The 20622-nt window shown below is 45.6% G+C and overlaps 1 protein-coding gene and 1 non-coding gene across 2 annotated transcripts in view; both read left to right on the top strand.

Moving 5' to 3' along the window:
• The window catches only part of LOC126109546 (translation initiation factor IF-2), a 719414-nt gene that overhangs the window by 197028 nt on the left and 501764 nt on the right, over positions 1-20622 (top strand). The gene's annotated exons all lie outside the window — the stretch shown is intronic.
• Positions 1058-1132, top strand: Trnat-ugu (transfer RNA threonine (anticodon UGU)). The gene has a single exon. It is a non-coding gene; the product is annotated as a tRNA-Thr (tRNA).

Below are 20622 nucleotides of genomic sequence, written 5' to 3'. Positions count from 1 at the left end.
AACCTCTGGCACATGCAACAGATAACAGTAACAGGAGTAGAGAGTACATCTCGTTCATAAAAATGACAGAACAGTCCATATGATTTGCAACCCAATAAAATTGTGACATTTTGTGATCTATTCACGCATAAACTGTAGATAGTGCTCAACGCTTTTCGTTTTAAATTTTACTATCACTGTTATAGATACTAAAAATTCACAAGCACAAATTTTCAGGACCATCTGTTTGCGGTCTGGCAATCTTAAGGGGCTAGGAGAAATCATTTTATACATTTTAGTCCGTTTTAAAAAGTAATTTTTCTGAAAAGATTTTTATTTAAGTAATTATTTGCTACTTTAACCAGTAGGGTAATAAGGCGGTACGTAGCGGTCCCGTATTCAATGAGTGGCTGATGCACTCCTATATCGGTCCTTCGCGCTGAACCGACAGCCAATTATCGCGCTATCTAAAATCCGGTACTGCGCTGGAGATAAGGCCAGAGATAGCTCCACCCATTGCTGAAGGGCGCGCATGCGCGGAAACCGTTAGGCGCAGTCACGAGAGAAGATGCAAATCGACGGCAGGGATCTCGACTTACACGCCTCCAAACACGTCCGCCGCCCACCGCCGCTGAGGCCCTACTCTCGTGTCACATGGCTGGCAGTTTCTCAGGTCTCCCCGGCACATTTCGTTGGAAGAAAGATTTCAGATTTCGAATCGTGTCGACGACGTCAGTCTGTGGAAAATTTATACGAATCACTTGCACTTGAGCCCCAGTTAAAGTAATTATAAAACTATAAACAACAATCGAAATTTAGAAACATGGCCTCAGTATCCGTTCCAAAAGCAGAAAATTAGTTTTTATAGTAATACGAGAAATTTTAATTAATTCGTATATATGACGACAGTATCTGTTCCCGAAAGAACGGTTACCGTGGATGAGCATGCAGATTTGCTAGAAATGAAATGATAATTAAATGGACACCCTAGCTGCTAACAGGCGTTGATGTACTTCATTGGGGACATCTCACTGGGAGCGTGCAAGGGATAAGTCCCTGCAGACGCACTATCCTCTGTGCCCGCGGTGGCTCAGATGGATAGAGCGTCTGCCATGTAAGCAGGAGATCCCGGGTTCGAGTCCCGGTCGGGGCACACATTTTCAACATATCCCCAATGAAGTACATCAACGCCTGTTTGCAGCTAGGGTGACCATTTAATTATCATTTCATTTAATTCGGTCACGAAAGGGTTAATGCGACCAGCTGTCAAAAAGCCTGAATAACCACCTTTAGCAGCGCGGACCGGTGCCAGCCGTGCAGGAAGAGTGTTAATAAGGATCTGAAAGGTACAGGCAGGTATGTGGAGCGACAGCGGCTTCAGTGGCGTGGCCAACTGCGCCAGGATTCTCGGCTGAGGATCCGTGAGACAGACAGTCCGATCGATGTGCACCGACAGAGTCTCGACTGGGTTTTAAATGCGTGGAGTCTGGTGGCCAGGGGAGTACAGTGGACTGACTCTGGTGCTCTTCGAACCACGCAAGTACAATGGCAGCTGTGCGACACGTTGCGTTGTCCTGCTGGTAGATGCCATCGTGCCGAGGGAAAACAACCTGCGTGTAGGGGTGGAAGTGGTCCATAAGGATAGATGCATACGTGTGTTGATTCACTGTAAAGCACTAAAGCACTCCGTCTTCAGGCCACGAGTGGTTTACCGGGACCATCCGACCGCCGTGTCATCCTCAGTGCAGGACGCGGATAGGAGGGACGTGGGGTCAGCACACCACTCTCCCGGTGATGGTATTCTTGACCGAAGCCGCTACTATTCGGTGGAGTAACTCCTCAATTGGCGTCAGCAGGCTGAGTGCACCCCGAAAAATGGTAAGAGTGCATGGCGGCCTGGATGGTCACCCATCCGAGGGCCGACCACGCCCGACAGCGCTTAACTTCGGCGATCTCACGGGAACCGGTGTAGCCACTGCGGCAAGGCCGTTGCCGTGTTGATTCGCTGTGCCTTAGAGGATGACAAGAGCATCCAGGCAATGGCACGAAAACATTCGCCACGCCGTAACACTCCCTCCTCTGGCGAGGACCCTTCTGACGACTGTTGCAAGGTGCCTGAGACGTTTCACGCCGTACACAAAGCCCAGCTGTCTGGTGGAGCGCAAAACGCGATTCATCTGAAATGAACACCAGTCATCAGTCAGTGCAAGTCCAGTTGCGGCACTGTCGTCCAACTTCCAGCCTTCGTTGGCGGCGAACGGCTGTCAGCCTGGGTGCACGAACCACGCACCTCCTACAGGAGCCCACACGCAGCAACGTTCGCTCAACGGTCCTTGAAGAGACACCGTCCGTATCCCCATTGCTTCATCTGGCCGGTCACTTGCTCAACAGTTGCCTGTCTCGTCGTTCGCACACATATCTCAGAGGCCGGCGTTCACCCTTGTCATCTACAGCCCAAGGTGCTCCACAGGTGCATCGGCACCGGCATTGGATAGCGCCGTATACTTTTAACTAAGAGGCAGGCAAACAGTTCGCGGATCGAGCCGTTTCGGAAATGCTTCCGATCCTGGCCTGAAAGCCAATGATCATGACATTTCCACGTCAGATACTTCGTTTCTGCATTACGACAATTGCTCCACTAGGTTACCCTCTGTGACATTACAGCCGTTATCACTGCGATTTTTAACATGTAAAAGTTTTTTTTTTCTGTATTCGCGTCAGTATGTGCGAACTTTTAACATATACCAATGAATGTTGTAACCAGATATCTTTGCCGCGCTCCTCAAAAGCGCAGAATATCACGATAGCTATAAACTGTTATACGCTGCTATCGATCAGTAAAAAAAACGATGCACCTATGTTTCAAAATAACAATTGCCAATTTTTACTTCTGCAGGGAGCAGCGCCGCTCTCTAGCTATTCTTCTGTGAATGTGTTGCGAGTCGGACGCAAAAGTATTGTGCTCCATACTGATATAATCATTTTATTGTAAATTTAGGAGTTTAAGTGATTAAAAATATATGTAGCCACAAACAAGCGAGAATGTGTATCATGAAAATTCGCTCCACCGCCACAATGGCTGGCCATGTTAATGTAAGTTTCCGTTTCATAATATAATACTTGAAGCCTTGAAGTTTATTTAATTTCAAAGAAAATCTCTCAACCTTATTTTCATTAATTATACTTGTGATAATCTTTCCTGTTTAAAAGATTTATGCAGCTTATGATCCAGCGTGTGTTCTGTCGGAACAGGAGGCTGTCGTGACGACATCGTTATAGTATTTATTCAAAGTTCTTTCAGTTCCGTTTATATGTTCGTACAAATCCAATTAGTTGGTCCCTTAGGTTTCTTTCATGTAACTTCCGTCTGTTTTCTCCGCGCATTCTTCCTCCGAAAAAAATTTCTGTTCATTTTTTAGTAATTTTCGATATCGCGAATGAGAAAAGACAGCCGCCTCCTGCTCCGAACGGAACACCACGACTTTTCTAACGTCGGAGAGTACCGCACGAATTTTCCGCTAAAAGGTAATAGAATTTCTTAAAGCTGGATCAATTACACATGTTGCTGCTGTTCTCCGACAAATCTGGTGTGATTAATAGTAATTTATTCTGTCGCGACGAAAAGAACCAATTTTATTTTTACCAAAGCAACAAAGCTTTCAATTAAATTAGTAAAAAAAAAAATCATACCAGACCTCCATTCAGAGGCTCTTGCACGCAGTGTAAATAATAGATTTTGTAGATTTTGTTTGGTCGAAGGCAAGTGGGGGACACGAGAAGCAGTGGAGCAATTTTGTAAATAATATTCAGCTGTCAGTCGTCCTCTGGAAATTTTTATTAGCAGATAAGGATTTCAGCTAGAAATTTGGATCTGCCAATACAAATTCCAAAGGACGACTGACAGCTGAAATCTATCATTTACAAAATTACTCCACTGTTTCTCGTGTCCCCCACCCTCACCCAACAAGTTTTACACAGTGTGACAATTATTGAGCTACATGAAAAAAAAATGGAAATTGGGTACAAACTACATACTGCACACTCTTTGTTCAACATTGCCGGCCGCTGTAGCCGAGCAGTTCTAGGCGCTTCAGTCCGGAACCGCGGTGCTCCTACGGTCGCAAGTTCGCATCCTGCCTCAGGCATGGATGTGTGTGATGTCCTTAGGTTAGTTAGGTTTAAGTAGTTCTAACTTCTAGGGGGACTGATGACCTGAGATGTCAAGTTCCATAGTGCTCAGAGCCGTTTGATATTCAACAGATATTCAGGTTTAGGTTATCACATGCTCGATATGCCTGCCGTCATTGGCGATGATGTGGCGCAGACGAATAGCGTAATTCTACATGACCCGCTGAAGTGTCGGAACATCGATGCTGTCCATGACCTCCTGAATCGCTGCTGTCAGATCGGCAATGGTTCTGGGGTTTGTGTGTCACGTAGCCCCACAAAAAGGAGTCAGATGTCTTCGGGTCCGGAGAATATGGCGGCCGATGCCGGTACCTCTGCCGGCCGGAGTGGCCGTGCGGTTCTAGGTGCTACAGTCTGGAACCGAGCGACCGCTACGGTCGCAGGTTCGAATCCTGCCTCGAACATGGATGTGTGTGATGTCCTTAGGTTAGTTAGGTTTAAGTAGTTCTAAGTTCTAGGCGACTGATGACCTCAGAAGTTAAGTCGCATAGCGCTCAGAGCCATTTGAACTATTTGAACCAGTACCTCTGGGACCCCAGAGCCAGAATGCGGTCCCCAAAGTGCTGCTCCAGGACGTCAAACGCTCTCCTGCTTCAATGGTGTCGAGCTCCGTCTTGCAAGAACCACATATTGTCGAAATCAGAGTCGTTTTCGATAATGGGGATGAAATCATCTTCCAAAACCTTCACGTACCGTTCGGTAGTCACCGTGCTATCAAGGAATATTGCACCAATGATACCGTCACTGGACATGGCCCACCACAGAGTTGCCTGTTGCGAATTCTCAACCCACCAAATGCGCCAAGTTTGCTTACTGATCAGCCCATCGAAATGAAAGTGGGCTTCATCGCTAAGCCAAACCATATAGCGCACACATTAATTCCCATCATGCCCCGCAGCCAACCTTGCAGTTTGAACGTCCTGTAAGTAGGCTGTTTATATTTTCTTGTTGGCAACGTTACTGTAAGTAGGCTGTTTATATTTTCTTATTGGCAACGTTACTGTAAGTAGGCTGTTTATATTTTCTTATTGGCAACGTTACGTAGCGCTCTGTATGAAAATCAATGGCTGTGCTGTGTGCAGTCTGTGGCTAGTTTGCATTGTTGTGTGCCATTGTAGTGTTGGGCAGCGGCAGCTGGATGTGAACAGCGCGTAGCGTTGCGCAGTTGGAGGTGAGCCGCCAGCATTGGTGGATGTGGGAAATGAGATGGCGGATTTTTGAGTACAGAATGGATATTATGAACTGCTATGTATATTATGCTTTTTCAACACTATTAAGGTAAATACATTGTTTGTTCTCTATTAAAATCTTTCATTTGCTAACTATGCCTATCAGTAGTTAGTGCCTTCCGTAGTTTGAATCTTTTATTTAGCTGGCAGTAGTGGCGCTCGCTGTATTGCAGTAGTTCGAGTAACGGAGATTTTTGGTGAGGTAAGTGATTTGTGAAAGGTATAGATTAATGTTAGTCAGGGCCATTCTTTTGTAGGGATTTTTGAAAGTCACATTGCGCTGCGCTAAAAATATTGTGTGTCAGTTTAAGCACAGTCGTGTACAATTGTTCTAAGGGGACGTTTCAGTCCTAACGTAAACGGTTCAGAAGTTGACGACTTTCTTTCTTGTAGTTCAGTAACTGTCGCCCTGGACATCCTCCACTGCCAGTGCTGCCGTCTGTGTTCATTGCACGTTGACTTGGAACACAGTCGGTGATCACATTAATGTGACTGCATCGTGTAATTCGATGTATGTCGTGGAAGTGAGTTCGTATTTCCGTCCGCGGCTGTCCTACAATCGCAGTTCGGCGCATTTGCCACAGTTTCCTCGAGCCGAGGCGAACAAGACACCATCATTCTGAGTTTTTCTGTTGCGTTTACGCTGACTAAATGATAGTACAGTGTGTCGAAGCTGATTCAAAACCGCTCCGTCTGTAATATTGTATCTGTAATGCATTTTCCGAATGCGGTGAACACTAAAACAACCGACATTGAGCGTCAGATCTGCGAGCTTAACGGAGGTAACGTCCGAGGCTTTCAGCAGTACCAAAGGTTGTCAACATCATCTTCCTCTCGCTCCCCGCACTGCGAATCGTCCCTACCGACCGCGAAATGTGTCGGAATCAACGCCCCTGAGGAAGGGGTGGTTTCATTGGCCCACTCTCTCACCCCTAAGGCTTTTTCTTTTCGATTCTGAGCAGCGGTGTGTCTGAATTGTTTTCCTCGCCCACCCATGAGAAAACCGCGTGATTTCAGGGCTGGGCGCCGCTTTTCTGACCTCCATTGCGTAGGTGTCAAAGGATGGAATTAAATGTGACTAAGCAGGGCTTTGACGGCCTTCTCATCGTGTGACATGTAGATGGTGTAGTTGGCCAGATATGTGGTGAAATTTGGTGGCATTGTGGTACAATTTGCAGAGTCTTGTACCGCAAGCAAGCAAGGGAGAGGATGTTGTTATGGGTGACTGGTATCCCATTTCTACAACACAAATGCACACGTGGATTGATACAGTTCATTATTTACATGAACCAGAAACTTTACTTAATTTGAATAGTGTCCATGTGTTGTGGTACACGTTCATCAGTAATTATGTAAAGTCCAATTCTGGCTAGTCCCTCTCTAGTCGCTATGTACTGTCATAGCATGTGATGAACTAAACCCACTCTGTAAGTTAACTGAGAGACGCCAAATTGGATGATTGAGTGAGGCCCTCCAGTCAGCTGCGGCGGCGTAAATACCTGCTGTCGAGAGGGCGTTCGCGGCGTGTTGCTTGTGGGTGTGTCTCTGGCCTCTCTCAGGATACGGGCACTTGATCCGGCGCCTACTAATCGATCTTCCCACTCCATCTTTGCCGACTGCTGTGCTGGCGACATCGTACGCCGGCATACAACTAACCCACATTGCTGTTGTTGTTGTTGTTGTTGTCTTCAGTCCACAGACTAGTTTGATGCAGCTCTCCATGCTACTCTATCCTGTGCAAGGTTCATCATCTCCCAGTACCTTCTTACATCCTTCTGAATCTGTTTCGCGTGTTCATCTCTTGGTCTCCCTCTACGATTTTTGTCCTTCACGCTGCCCTCCACTACTAAATTGGTGATCAGAATATGTCCTACCCACCGATTCCTTCTTCTGGTCAATTTGTGGCACAAATTTCTCCCCAATTCTGTTCAATACCTCCGCATTAGTTATGTGATGTACCCATCTAATATTCGGCATTCTTCTGTAGCACCACATTTCGAAAGCTTAAATTCTCTTCTTGTCCAAACTGTTTATCGTCCACGTTTCGCTTCCATACATGGCTACACTCCTTACAACTACATTTAGAAACAACTTCCTGACACTTAAATCTATACTCGAAGCTAACAAATTTCTCTTCTTCAGAAAGGCTTTCCTTGCCATTGCCAGTCTACATTTTATATCCTCTCTACTTCGACCATTATTAATTATTTTGCTCCCCAAATAGCAAAACTCCTTTACTACTTTAAGTGTCTCATTTGCTAATCTAATTCCCTCAGCTTCACCCGATTTAATTCGTCTACATTCCATTATCCTCGTTTTGCTTTTGTTGATGTTCATCTTATATCCTCCTTTCAAGACACTGTCCATTCCGTTCAACTGCTCTCCCAAGTCCTTTGCTGTCTCTGACAGAATTACAATGTCATCGGCGAACCTCAAAGTTTTTATTTCTTCTCCATGGATTTTAATACCTACTCCGAATTTTTCTTTTGTTTCCTTCACTGCTTGCTCAATATACAGATCGAACAACATCGGGGAGAGGCTACAACCCTGTCTCACTCCCTTCCCAACCACTAGGGCATGAGACTCTTATAACTGCCATTTGGTTTCTGTACAAATTGTAACTAGCCTTTCACTCCCTGTATTTTACCCCTGCCACCTTCAGAATTTGAAAGCGTATTCCAGTCAACATTGTCAAAAGCTTTCTCTAAGTCCACAAATGCTAGAAACGTAGGTCTGCCTGTGTGTAGTCTGTAGTCTGTGGTTGGTTGGCATTGTTGGAATATTCGCTATTGTAGTGATGGGCAGTTGGATGTGAACAGCGCGTAGCGTAGTGCAGTTGGAGGTGAGCCGCCAGCAGTGGTGGATGTGGGGAGAGAGATGGCGGAGTTTTGAAATTTGTAAGACTGGATATCATGAACTGCTATGTATATTATGATTTTTCAACACTATTAAGGTAAATACATTGTGTGTTCACTATCAAAATCTTTCATTTGCTAACTATGCCTATCAGTAGTTAGTGCCTTCAGTAGTCAGAATCTATTATTTAGCTGGCGGTACTGGCGCTCGCTGTATTGCAGTAGTTCGAGTATCGAAGATTTTTGTGAGGTAAGTGACTCATGAAAGGTATAGGCCGCTGTTAGTCGCCGGCCGCAGTGGTCTAGCGGTTCTGGCGCTTCAGTCCGGACCCGCGGGAGTGCTACGGTCGCAGGTTCGAATCCTGCCTCGGGCATGGGTGTGTGTGATGTCCTTAGGTTAGTTAGGTTTAAGTAGTTCTAAGTTCTAGGGGACTTATGACCTAAGATGTTGAGTCCCATAGTGCTCAGAGCCATTTGAACCATTTGAACCACTGTTAGTCAGCGCCATTCTTTTTTAGGGATTATTGAGTCAGATTGCGTTGCGCTAAAAATAAAAAAAGGGCGTCAGTTTAGTGTTGATCATAATAAGTGAAAAGAGAAATGTCTGAGTACGTTCAGTTGTGCTCAGGTGTTCGAAAATCAAATAACGTAAGAGGTTTTCCAGCACTGTCATTCATAATTTTCCAAAGGGGACGTTTCACCCTCATAGGGTTTCTAAAATGCGTCTTCCGGAACAATTTTCAAATTATGATGCGGAGTTACGTGGCATTCTGACGACACTGGAGAGGGTACAGAGATATACATCACTGTACAAGGTTTCTCGTCTGTTCAGACTCTCTGCAAGCACTTCACCTCACGTGTGCTGCAGACCCGCTGAGTCAGTTCATCCGTGACTCCATACAGCGGCTCCAGCACCGTGGCAAGGAGATCTTTTGCTTGGTATCTGACCACAATGGGATGCTGGACAACGACGTGGCCGACAAAGCCACCAAGAAAGCATGTTGGGACGGTGCTGTCCACCAATGTCTCACCCAGTTGCACGCTATCATCTCACTTTCCAACAGACGCATCATGCGTCAGTGGGAGACTGAATGGTTGCAGGTGACGCAAAAGAAACTGCGGCCGCTCAATTCGACCACAAAGCCATGGCGGTCTTCATGTCAGCCTGGCCGCTGGAAGGAGGTTCTGCTTACGAAGCGGCGCGTCGGGCACAGCCCTGTGATACAAGGCTTCCTCCTCCGGCTGGAGGATCCATCACTCTGTGAGGTTTGTGGGCTGCCGCATTCAGTTCGGTGTATTTTGGCAACAAGTGTGTTATACAGGGAGGTCCATTGATCGTGACCGGGCCAAATATCTCACGAAATAAGCGTCAAATGAAAAAACTACAAAGAACGAAACTTGTCTAGCTTGAAGGGGGAAACCACATGGCGCTATGGTTGCCCGCTAGATGGCGCTGCCATAGGTCAAACGGATATCAACTGCGTTTTTTTAAAAAATAGGAACCCCCATTTTTGTTACATATTCGTGTGGTACGTAAAGAAATATGAATGTTTTAGTTTCACCACTTTCTTCTCTTTGTGATACATGGCGCTGTAATAGTCACAAACATATGGCTCACAATTTTAGACGAACAGTTGGTAGCAGGTAGGTTTTTTTCAATTACGAGGGCAGTTCAATAAGTAATGCAACACATTTTTTTCTGAAACAGGGGTTGTTTTATTCAGCATTGAAATACACCAGGTTATTCCCCAATCTTTTAGCTACACAACACTATTTTTCAACGTAATCTCCATTCAATGCTACGGCCTTACGCCACCTTGAAATGAGGGCCTGTATGCCTGCACGGTACCATTCCACTGGTCGATGTCAGAGCCAACGTCGTACTGCATCAATAACTTCTTCATCATCCGCGTAGTGCCTCCCACGGATTGCGTCCTTCATTGGGCCAAACATATGGAAATCCGACGGTGCGAGATCGGGGCTGTAGGGTGCATGAAGAAGAACAGTCCACTGAAGTTTTGTGAGCTCCTCTCGGGTGCGAAGACTTGTGTGAGGTCTTGCGTTGTCATGAAGAAGGAGAAGTTCCTTCAGATTTTTGTGCCTACGAACACGCTGAAGTCGTTTCTTCAATTTCTGAAGAGTAGCACAATACACTTCAGAGTTGATCGTTTGACCATGGGGAAGGACATCGCACAGAATAACCCCTTCAGCGTCCCAGAAGACTGTAACCATGACTTCACCGGCTGAGGGTATGGCTTTAAACTTTTTCTTGGTAGGGGAGTGGGTGTGGCGCCACTCCATTGATTGCCGTTTTGTTTCAGGTTCGAAGTGATGAACCCATATTTCATCGCCTGTAACAATCTTTGACAACAAATTGTCACCCTCAGGCACATGACGAGCAAGCAATTCCGCACAGACGGTTCTCCTTTGCTCTTTATGGTGTTCGGTTAGACAACGAGGGACCCAGCGGGAACAAACCTTTGAATATCCCAACTGGTGAACAATTGTGACAGCACTACCAACAGAGATGTCAAGTTGAGCACTGAGTTGTTCGATGGTGATCCGTCGATCATCTCGAACGAGTGTGTTCGCACGCTTCGCCATTGCAGGAGTCACAGCTGTGCACGGCCGGCCCGCACGCGGGAGATCAGACAGTCTTGCTTGACCTTGCGGCGATGATGACACACGCTTTGCCCAACGACTCGCCGTGCTTTTGTCCACTGCCAGATCACCGTAGGCATTCTGCAAGCGCCTATGAATATCTGAGATGCCCTGGTTTTCCGCCAAAAGAAACTCGATCACTGCCCGTTGTTTGCAACGCACATCCGTTACAGACGCCATTTTAACAGCTCCGTACAGCGCTGCCACCTGTCGGAAGTCAATGAAACTATACGAGACGAAGCGGGAATGTTTGAAAATATTCCACAAGAAATTTCCGGTTTTTTCAACCAAAATTGGCCGAGAAAAAAAAGTGTGTTGCATTACTTATTGAACTGCCCTCGTAAAATACAGAACGTAGATACGTTTGAACATTTTATTTCAGTTGTTCCAGTGTGATACATGTACCTTTGTGAACTTATCATTTCCGAGAACGCATGCTGTTACAGCGTGATTACATGTAAATACCACATTAATGCAATAAATGCTCAGAATAATGTCCGTCAACCTCAGTGCATTAGGCAATACGTGTAACGACACTCCTCTGAACAGCGAGCAGTTCTCCTTCCGTAATGTTCGCACATGTATTGACAATGCGCTGACGCATGTTTTCAGGCGTTGTCGTGCATCACGATAGCAAATATCCTTCAACTTTCCCCACATAACGAAATCCGGGGACGTCAGATCCGGTGAACGTGCGGGCCACAGTATGGTGCTTCGACGACCAATACACCTGTCATGAAATACGCTATTCAATACCGCTTCAACCGCACGCGACCTATGTGCCGGACATCCATCATGTTGGAAGTACATCGCCTTTCTGTCATGCAGCGAAACATCTTGTAGTAACATCGGTAGAACTTTACGTAGGAAATCAGCGTACATTGCAGCATTTAGATTGCCATCGATGACGTGGGGGCCAATTATCCTTCCTCCCATGATGCCGCACCATACATTAACCCGGCAAGGTCGCTGATGTTCCACTTGTCGCAGCCATCGTGGTTTTTCCGTTGCCCAATAGTGTATATTATGCCGGTTTACGTTACCGCTGTTCGTGAATGACGCTTCGTCGCTAAATAGGACGCGTGCAAAAAATCTGTCATCGTCCCCTAATTTCTCTTGTGCCCAGTGGCAGAACTGTACACGACGTTCAAAGTCGTCGCCATGCAGTTCCTGGTACATAGAAATATGGTACACGTGCAATCGATGTTGAAGCAGCATTCTCAACACCGACGTTTTTGAGATTCCCGATTCTCGCGCAATTTGTCTGCTGCTGATGTGCGGATTAGCCGCGACAGCAGCTAAAACACCTACCTGGCCATCCTCATTTGTTGCAGGTCGTGGTTGACGTTTCACGTGTGGCTGAACAGTTCCTGTTTCCTTAAATAACGTAACTATCCGGCGGACGGTCCGGACACTTGGATGATGTCGTCCAGGATACCGAGCAGTATACATAGCACACGCCCGTTGGGCATTTTGGTCACAATAGCCATACATCAACACGATATCGACCTTTTCCGCAATTGGTAAACTGTCCATTTTAACACGGATAATGTATTACTAAGCAAATACCGTCCGCACTGGCGGAATGTTACGTGATACCACGTACTCATACGCTAATGAGTATTACAGCGGCATCTATCACTAAGTGAAAAAAGTGGTCCAACTAAAAGATTCACATTTCTTTACGTACTACGCGAATATGTAATGAAAAGTGGGGGTCCCTATTTCTAAAAAAAACGCAGTTGATATCCGTTTGACGTATGACAGCGCCATCTAGCGGGCTAACCATAGCACCATCTGGTTTCCTCCTTCAAGCTAGACGAGTTCCGTTCTATGTAGTTTTTTCGTTTGACGCTTACTTCGTGAGATATTTTGCCCGGTCACTGTCAATGAACCACCCTGTATATTAAAATCACGGCAGCCTTCAGTCTCGGTGCGGATCTGCCCACCATCCTCTCAGATACTGATTCCAGTATTACAAGAATGGTGAAATTTTGTTGACTGTTAGGCTTCATCCCTAAATTGGTGGGGAAGGATGGAAGACTTTATTTAGAACATTATAAGCTGCTGCGCATGTGGGGACAGCCTTCGTCCGCATCCATGAGATTGGCACGCTGACATTTGGTCGTGGCGCTGATGACCATGATGTCGAGCGCCCCTCACATCAAATAATAATAATAATAATCATAATGATTATCATGATCAAAAAAAATGGTTCAAATGGCTCTGAGCACTATGGGACTTAACTTCTGAGGTCATCAGTCCCCTAGAACTTAGAACTACTTAAACCTAACTAACCTAAGGACATCACACACATGCATGCCCGAGGCAGGATTCGAACCTGCGACCGTAGCAGTCCCGCGGTTCCGGACTGTAGCGCCTAGAACCGCTCGGCCACTCCGGCCGGCTTATCATGATCATCCATCATCATGAGAACAGGTCGAATAACCAGACTGACGTAAGAATTTGCAGTCAGCGTGTGTAGGATACCCACGAGAGAGCTCCTGCTGCCCTAGAAAATCAAACGCCGCACGACGAGAAGTCGTCATTGGTTTCGCGACTTTCTGCCTTCAGTGTATTTTGAAATTATTGCAGTGCGAGTCTGAAGTCTGTTGTGATGGATTCTCCCTCGTGTTCCCCTTCAAGGGAAGATTGTAAATAACACGTAAACGAGACAACAAAATAGATGGGAAAGGAAACTAATTACGCGCGCTTCGCATTTACAGGGCCTCAACAGGAAAATCCAATGGTTAACCAGCCTTCCCTCCTCCCCCCCCCCCCACCTCTCCCCCTCCACCCCTCTCTCCCGCACGCCCAGCGACGAACTAATTGCTTTTCTTCGCAGGGCGGGCGATATTAATTACGGCGGTGAATCAGGCTGCGCAGAATTTTTGCGGTGCTGTTTCCCTGGTCTACGGAGCCTCTGCCGCTACCTCTGTGCAGGCGTTCGCTTTCGGCCGTTGCCGACCCGCGACCCGCGACCCACGAGCACGACCGGCCGCGCTTTTTGTATCCGCGAACGCTCCGCGGCGCATTTCCAATTAACTCCGACTGGACGTGGGAAAGAATTGTGCAGTCTAGCCGCGGGATGGCGTAGCCACGTCAGGGCGTGGTGCGTGCCGCCGGCTGCCCTCAGGAACGCACAGTGACAGCAGGCGAAGCTGTGTGTGTGTGTGTGTGTGTGTGTGTGTGTACAGCGTACAGCTGGCCCTGTTCCCAGCTGCAATTCCAGCGCCAATTTTGTACGACGCTCGCGACATGTGACATTACACGGCGCCGTGTGAACATTCCCACTGCGGAACAGGCTGTTGAAAGAGGCGTCTTCTTTTGCCCTAACACTGTCACTATATACAGGGTTATTCCAAATGATTGAAGCGATTTCAATGCTCTACAATAACTTTATTATTTGACATATTTTCACAATGCTTTGGACACACATACAAAAACTCAGTTTTTTTAGGCATTCACAAATGTTCGACATGTGATTCGGCAGACATCAAGCCGATAATCAAGTTCCTCCCACACTCGGCGCAGCATGTCCCCATCAATGAGTTCGAAAGCATCGTTGATGCGAGCTCGCAGTTCTGGCGCGTTTCTTGGTAGAGGAGGCTTAAACACTGAATCTTTCACATAACCCCACAGAAAGAAATCGCGTGGGGTTAAGTCGGGAGAGCGTGGAGGCCGTGACATGAATTGCTGATCATGATCTCCACCACGACCGATCCATCGGTTTTCCAATCTCCTGTTTAAGAAATGCCGAACATCATGATGGAAGTGCGGTGGAGCACCATCCTGTTGAAAGATGAAGTCGGCGCTGTCGGTCTCCAGTTGTGGCATGAGCCAATTTTCCAGCATATCCAGATACACGTGTCCTGTAACGTTTTCTTCGCAGAAGAAAAAGGGGCCGTAAACTTTAAACCGTGAGATTGCACTAAACACGTTAACTTTTGGTGAATTGCGAAGTTGCTGCACGATTGCGTGGGGATTCTCTACCGCCCAGATTCGCGCATTGTCTCTGTTCACTTCACCACTAAGAAAAAATGTTGCTTCATCACTGAAAACAAGTTTCGCACTGAACGCATCCAGTTCCGTGAGCTGTTGCAACCGCGCCGAAAATTCAAAGCGTTTGACTTTGTCATCGGGTGTCAGGGCTTGTAACAATTGTAAACCGTAAGGCTTCTGCTTTAGCCTTTTCCGTAAGATTTTCCAAACCGTCGGCTGTGGTACGTTTAGCTCCCTGCTTGCTTTATTCGTCGACTTCGGCGGGCTACACGTGAAACTTGCCCGCACGCGTTCAACCGTTTCTTCGCTCACTGCAGGCCGACCCGTTGATTTCCCCTTACAGAGGCATCCAGAAGCTTTAAACTGCGCATACCATCGCCGAATGGAGTTAGCAGTTGGTGGATCTTTGTTGAACTTCGTCCTGAAGTGTCGTTGCACTGTTATGACTGACTGATGTGAGTGCATTTCAAGCGCGACATACGCTTTCTCGGCTCCTGTCGCCATTTTGTCTCACTGCGCTCTCGAGCGCTCTGGCGGCAGCACGTTGCAGGTGTCACCACCGGCGTCAACCTTGTGTGAATGCTCTGAAAAGCTAATCATTTGCATATCACAGCATATTCTTTTTGTGGCTTAAATTTCGCGTCTGTAGCACGTCGTCTTCGTGGTGTAGCAATTTTAATGGCCGGTAGTGTACGTCACTTCATCAAGCAAATCTTAATAAAATGTTTAACAATACCAAATGAATAGAAAACCAATCTTGAAATGCTTTTAGAAAATCATTACTCTGCAAATGGCTATTCTGGCTGCCTTGTTACAAAAGCAATTACCCTTGGACATACATCAGCAAGTTAGGGATATTACAGCTTTCATTGCAACTGCTTGCTTCACACTTTCCCATGACATAGTTACGTAAAGTTTAACATCAGGTAATATTGAATCTTTACGTATGTCCCACATATACACGCTCACTCACTCTCATTTATTCACACAACAAAACAAATAGTTATTAAATAAATATTAATCCGTTCTGAATTCTATGTTACGAAAATGAAGAATAGTGAACATTTTTAATTATAAAAAATCTAAATAAATTGTTCTGCCATTTAGTGAACTTCAGTAATAATTCCAAATGATACTAAAAGACAAACTGCTACGAATCCTAACTGACTTTAATCTCATAAGTGTCGGTTTTTGGTGTTTTAGGTAATTGTCTCTAAATTTGAAAGTATCTCAGCTAGATAGCTGAGATTTTAATGGAACCTTCCTTTTAATATCAAAGGGCTGTATATTGACTTTTAACAAAATTGAATAATATTTAATCCTGTTTATTTAGATTCTTAGGGGCTTGAATATTCTGTCACTCAAACTAACACAGGTTGCGCTTCCCACGGCTAGGCTAGCGACAGTTGCGAGTGAGTCACGCTAAGGTATCAAAAATGTTCAAATGTGCGTGAAATCTTGTGGGACTTAACTGCTAAGGTCATGAGTCCCTAAGCTTACACACTACTCAACCTAAATTATCCTAAGGACAAACACACACACCCATGCCCGACGAATGACTCGAACCTCCGCAGGGGTAAGCGGCACAATCCATGACTGCAGCGCCTCAGACCGCTCGGCTAGTCAGGCGCGGCGCTAAGGGCTCAGCGGCTGTATATTGCCACCGCCAACGGCTCCAAAGCTATGACCCCGTACTTCGAAGTAGTGTACTGCGATAAAAATGCTATTGCGTATTGACTCGCGATGTTAAACCAGGGAGTCCAAGATTTTCGAGACTGTTTCAATTTCAATAAAATAAGCGTGGCGTCAAGACATGCAGGAGGCGGGTGACCATTGTTATGATGATCGGTAGTTCTGTCTTCAGGCTGGCTGGGTCGGAGTGGTGAAACTCAAACAACAGTGAAGGAATGACTTCACTGCCCATGTGAAGCGTTTCGGAATTTATCCATCATCAGACTACTCTGTGAAGGTTTGTTTCGCAAACTACCTGAAACGCCATATCTACGTGCAGTAACGGCTCCTGGACATCTGATGATGGATAAATTCCGAAAAGCGTTATATGAGCAATAAAGTCATTCCTTGCCTGATGTTCGGTTTTTACCACTGCGACCCGGCCAGCCTGAATGCAGAACTACTGACGATTTCAATCTCAAGCTGCACGTCTGATAAAGAATGACGAAAGAAACACTTTCTTCGTGTCATGCAACAACAAATTAACAATTTTACAAGGTTTTCCTGTACTTGTACTGCGAAAATTTGCTTCTTACCAAATTTCATGATTTACACTAACGGCAGGCACCTTACACTCTTACATGAGTGAGTTTCCGAGTATAAAAATGCATGACATAAATGGGCGTGTCTTTTGACTGCATTGCCTTATAAGCTTTAATTTTTTACACGTCAAGAGATCCTAGAGCTTAGTGACTTAAGCTTCACGTTGGTACATCTACCCGTTCCCGAGAAAAATGGTTTCGAACAGTCGGATGGACAGACAGACACAGACGGTCAACATAATGATCCCGTAAGGGTTCCGTTTTTACCGATTCGCGTACGGAATCCTGAAAACGACCCGAAGTGAAGGAGTTCTGCATCCAGGAAACGCGCCGACCCACATTGCATTTTCTGTGCAGTACAGCATCCCAGTGTTAGACGGACCATCTCATTCGCCTGACCTAGCATCGTGTTTTTTAAAGGTCAGTTCTGCATTAAAAGGAACGAGATACCAGTGCACTGAAGCAGTGAAACAGAAAACCCCACACGTCTTCAGGAACATCACTGGGGAAAACTTCCAGCACTGTCTCCGTCAATTGTTGCGCCTCTTTGAGATACACTTAGTAATTTAAGTGTGTTTCCGTTTCTAAAATAATTTTAGATGTATGTAATGAAAATTAATTTACGTCACAGCGATATGTACACTTTCATGTTCATCTAAGAGTAAAAATACAGCAAGGAGCCAGCACTCCTGGTTTGTTTAATTTTCCGTGTTGTATTACCGAGTACTGTAACGAACCGTTCATTGCTGCCTTTATTCCGATTGAGATCGTATCTGAAAGCACTTCTCTACTAACGAATGTAAGTTTCTGGTTCTGGCTGGAGTAATAATAATTGCGAAGCGTTATTTAACTCCCTCTACACAAAATTTTCCACGTTCTCATTAGCCTGAAGAATTAAATATGACCACTGTAATTGAGCCAGTGGAAGCCAGTGTGCATTTGCACAATACAGATAACTGATTTTCACAGTAAATAGCAATTTTTTGTATCTGCCATTTATCATAACCTGTACATAGGTTTCTAACTTTGAAGTTCGAAACTTTTGTTAGATCCCGCAATCTAAACTAATTTTGAGTAAATAGATTATTCAATCGCAACCACACAAGTCGAATGTACTCAGAAACTTCGGCTCTACATCTACAATAAGTGATCAGAAGTATCCGGACACCCCTAAAAACATACGTTTTTCATATTAGGTGCATTGTGCTGCCATCTACTGCCAGGTACTCCATACCGGCGACCTCAGTAGTCAATAGACATCGTGAGAGAGTAGAATGGGGCGCTCCGCGGAACTCACGGACTTCGAAAGTGATCAGGTGACTGGATGTCATACGTCTGTACGGAATCTTTCCACACCCCTGAAAATCCCTAGATCCACTGTTTCCGATGTGATAGTGAAGTGGAAACGTGAAGGGACACATACAGCACAAAAGCTTACAGGCCGACCTCGTCTGTTAACGGACAGAGACTGCCGATAGTTGAAGAGGGTCGTAATGTGTAATAGGCAGACATCTATCCAGACCATCACACAGGAATTCCAAACTGCATCAGGATCCACTGCAAGTACTATGACAATTAGGCGGGAGGTGAGAAAACTTGTATTTCATGCTCGAGCGGCTGCTCATAAGCCACACATCACGCCGGAAAACGCCGAACGACGCCTCGCTCGGTGGAAGGAGCGTAAGCATTGGACGATTGAACAGTGGAAAAACGTTGTGTGGGGTGACGAATCACGGTGCACAGTGTGGCGATCCGATCGAAGGGTGTGCGTATGGCGAATGCCCGGTGAACGTCATCTGCCAGCATGTGTACTGTCAACATTAAACTTCGGAGGCGGTGGTGTTATGGTGTGGTCGTGTTTTTCACGGAGGGGGCTTGCACCCCTTGGTGTTTTGCGTAGCACTACCACAGTACAGGCCTACATAGATGTTTTAAGCACCTTCTTGCTTCCCACTCTTGAAGAGCAATTCGGAAATGGCGATTTCATCTTTCAACACGATCGTTCGAGCACCTGTTCATAATGCACGGCTTGTGGCGGAGTGGTTGCACGACAATAACATCCCTGTAATGGACTGGCCTACAGAGTCCTGACTTGAACGCTATAGGACACCATTGGGATGTTTTGGAACGCCGACTTGGTGCCAGGCCTCACCGACCGACATCGATATCTCAGTTGCAGCGACTCCGTGAAGAACTGACTGCCATTCCCCAAGAAACCTTCCAGCACCTGACTGAACGTACGGCTGAGTGATTGGAAGCTGTCATCAAGGGTAAGGGTGGACCAACACAATACTGAATTCCAGCATTACCGATGAAGGGAGTCATTTTCAGCCAGTTGTCCGCATACTTCTGATCACATAGTGCAAATCTACATGGATACTCTGCAAAGCACATTTAAGTGCCTGGCCTAGGGTTCGTCAAACCACCTTCACAATTCTCTATTATTCCAATCTCGTATAGTGTACGGAAAGATTGAACACCTGTATCCTTCCGTACGAGCTCTTATTTCCCTTATGGTGGTGATCCTTTCTCCCTGTGTAGATCGGTGTCAACAAATTATTTTCGCATCCGGAGGAGAAAGCTGGTGACTGGAATTTCGTGAGAAGATTCCGTCGCAACAGAAAACGCCTTTCTTTTAATGATGTCCAGCCCAAGTCCTGTATCATTTCAGTGACACTCTATCCCATGTTTCGCGATAATAGAAAACGTGCTGCCCTTCTTTGAACTTTTTCGATGTACTCCGTCAGTCCTGTCTGGTAAGCATAAAATCAATTAAGTTTAAGAATCAAGGAATTAAAATTAGAAGTAAAGACAATTTGCTATGTAATGTTGTCGCTTTAATTTGCTATGAAAGCGGTGGTGATAGCCAATAAAAGCGGGTGAAAAGCTGTGAGCTGTCTGGGGAAGTTAACCTTGCATTACTGCGCAATTGTTTCACCAGGTATCCAGTCTAGCTTACCAAATTCCCAACCAGACTAACATTAATTATAATCTTTTAATAGTCATCTTCCGACAACGGCTGATATATGTCTATAAAAAAGAGAATTTAAATAAAAAGAAATAAATCAGTTTATATTTGGAAATTTATTTCAACATTGATCATTGAAATTTCAGCATATTAAACTTGAGTCGTAACTAAGCTGGTGACTTATTTAGGATTGTGAAAATGTGAGATTGTAATCTTACGGAACACATCAAATATGGAGCCAAGATTGGGAGACTGCATACAACACTGCATACAACATTGCATTCATAAAATAACACACGAAGAACGTTGAAACATATGCAAGAGGAAATTAACCACAACCAACCGATTCAATTTTCACCCAAAGGAATTACGTTCGTAGCACAATCCTGTCCGTCATGTAATTACCACACACTGGTATACTAAATTCATACTAACTCCCTGTGAAATCTTCCCGAAAAGAGTAGCTG

This window comes from Schistocerca cancellata, chromosome 12, assembly GCF_023864275.1.
Source record: "Schistocerca cancellata isolate TAMUIC-IGC-003103 chromosome 12, iqSchCanc2.1, whole genome shotgun sequence".
NCBI classification, from domain to species: domain Eukaryota; kingdom Metazoa; phylum Arthropoda; class Insecta; order Orthoptera; family Acrididae; genus Schistocerca; species Schistocerca cancellata.
The sequence above is the reverse complement of the archived record's forward strand: the minus strand, read 5'-3'. Positions and strand labels throughout refer to the sequence as shown.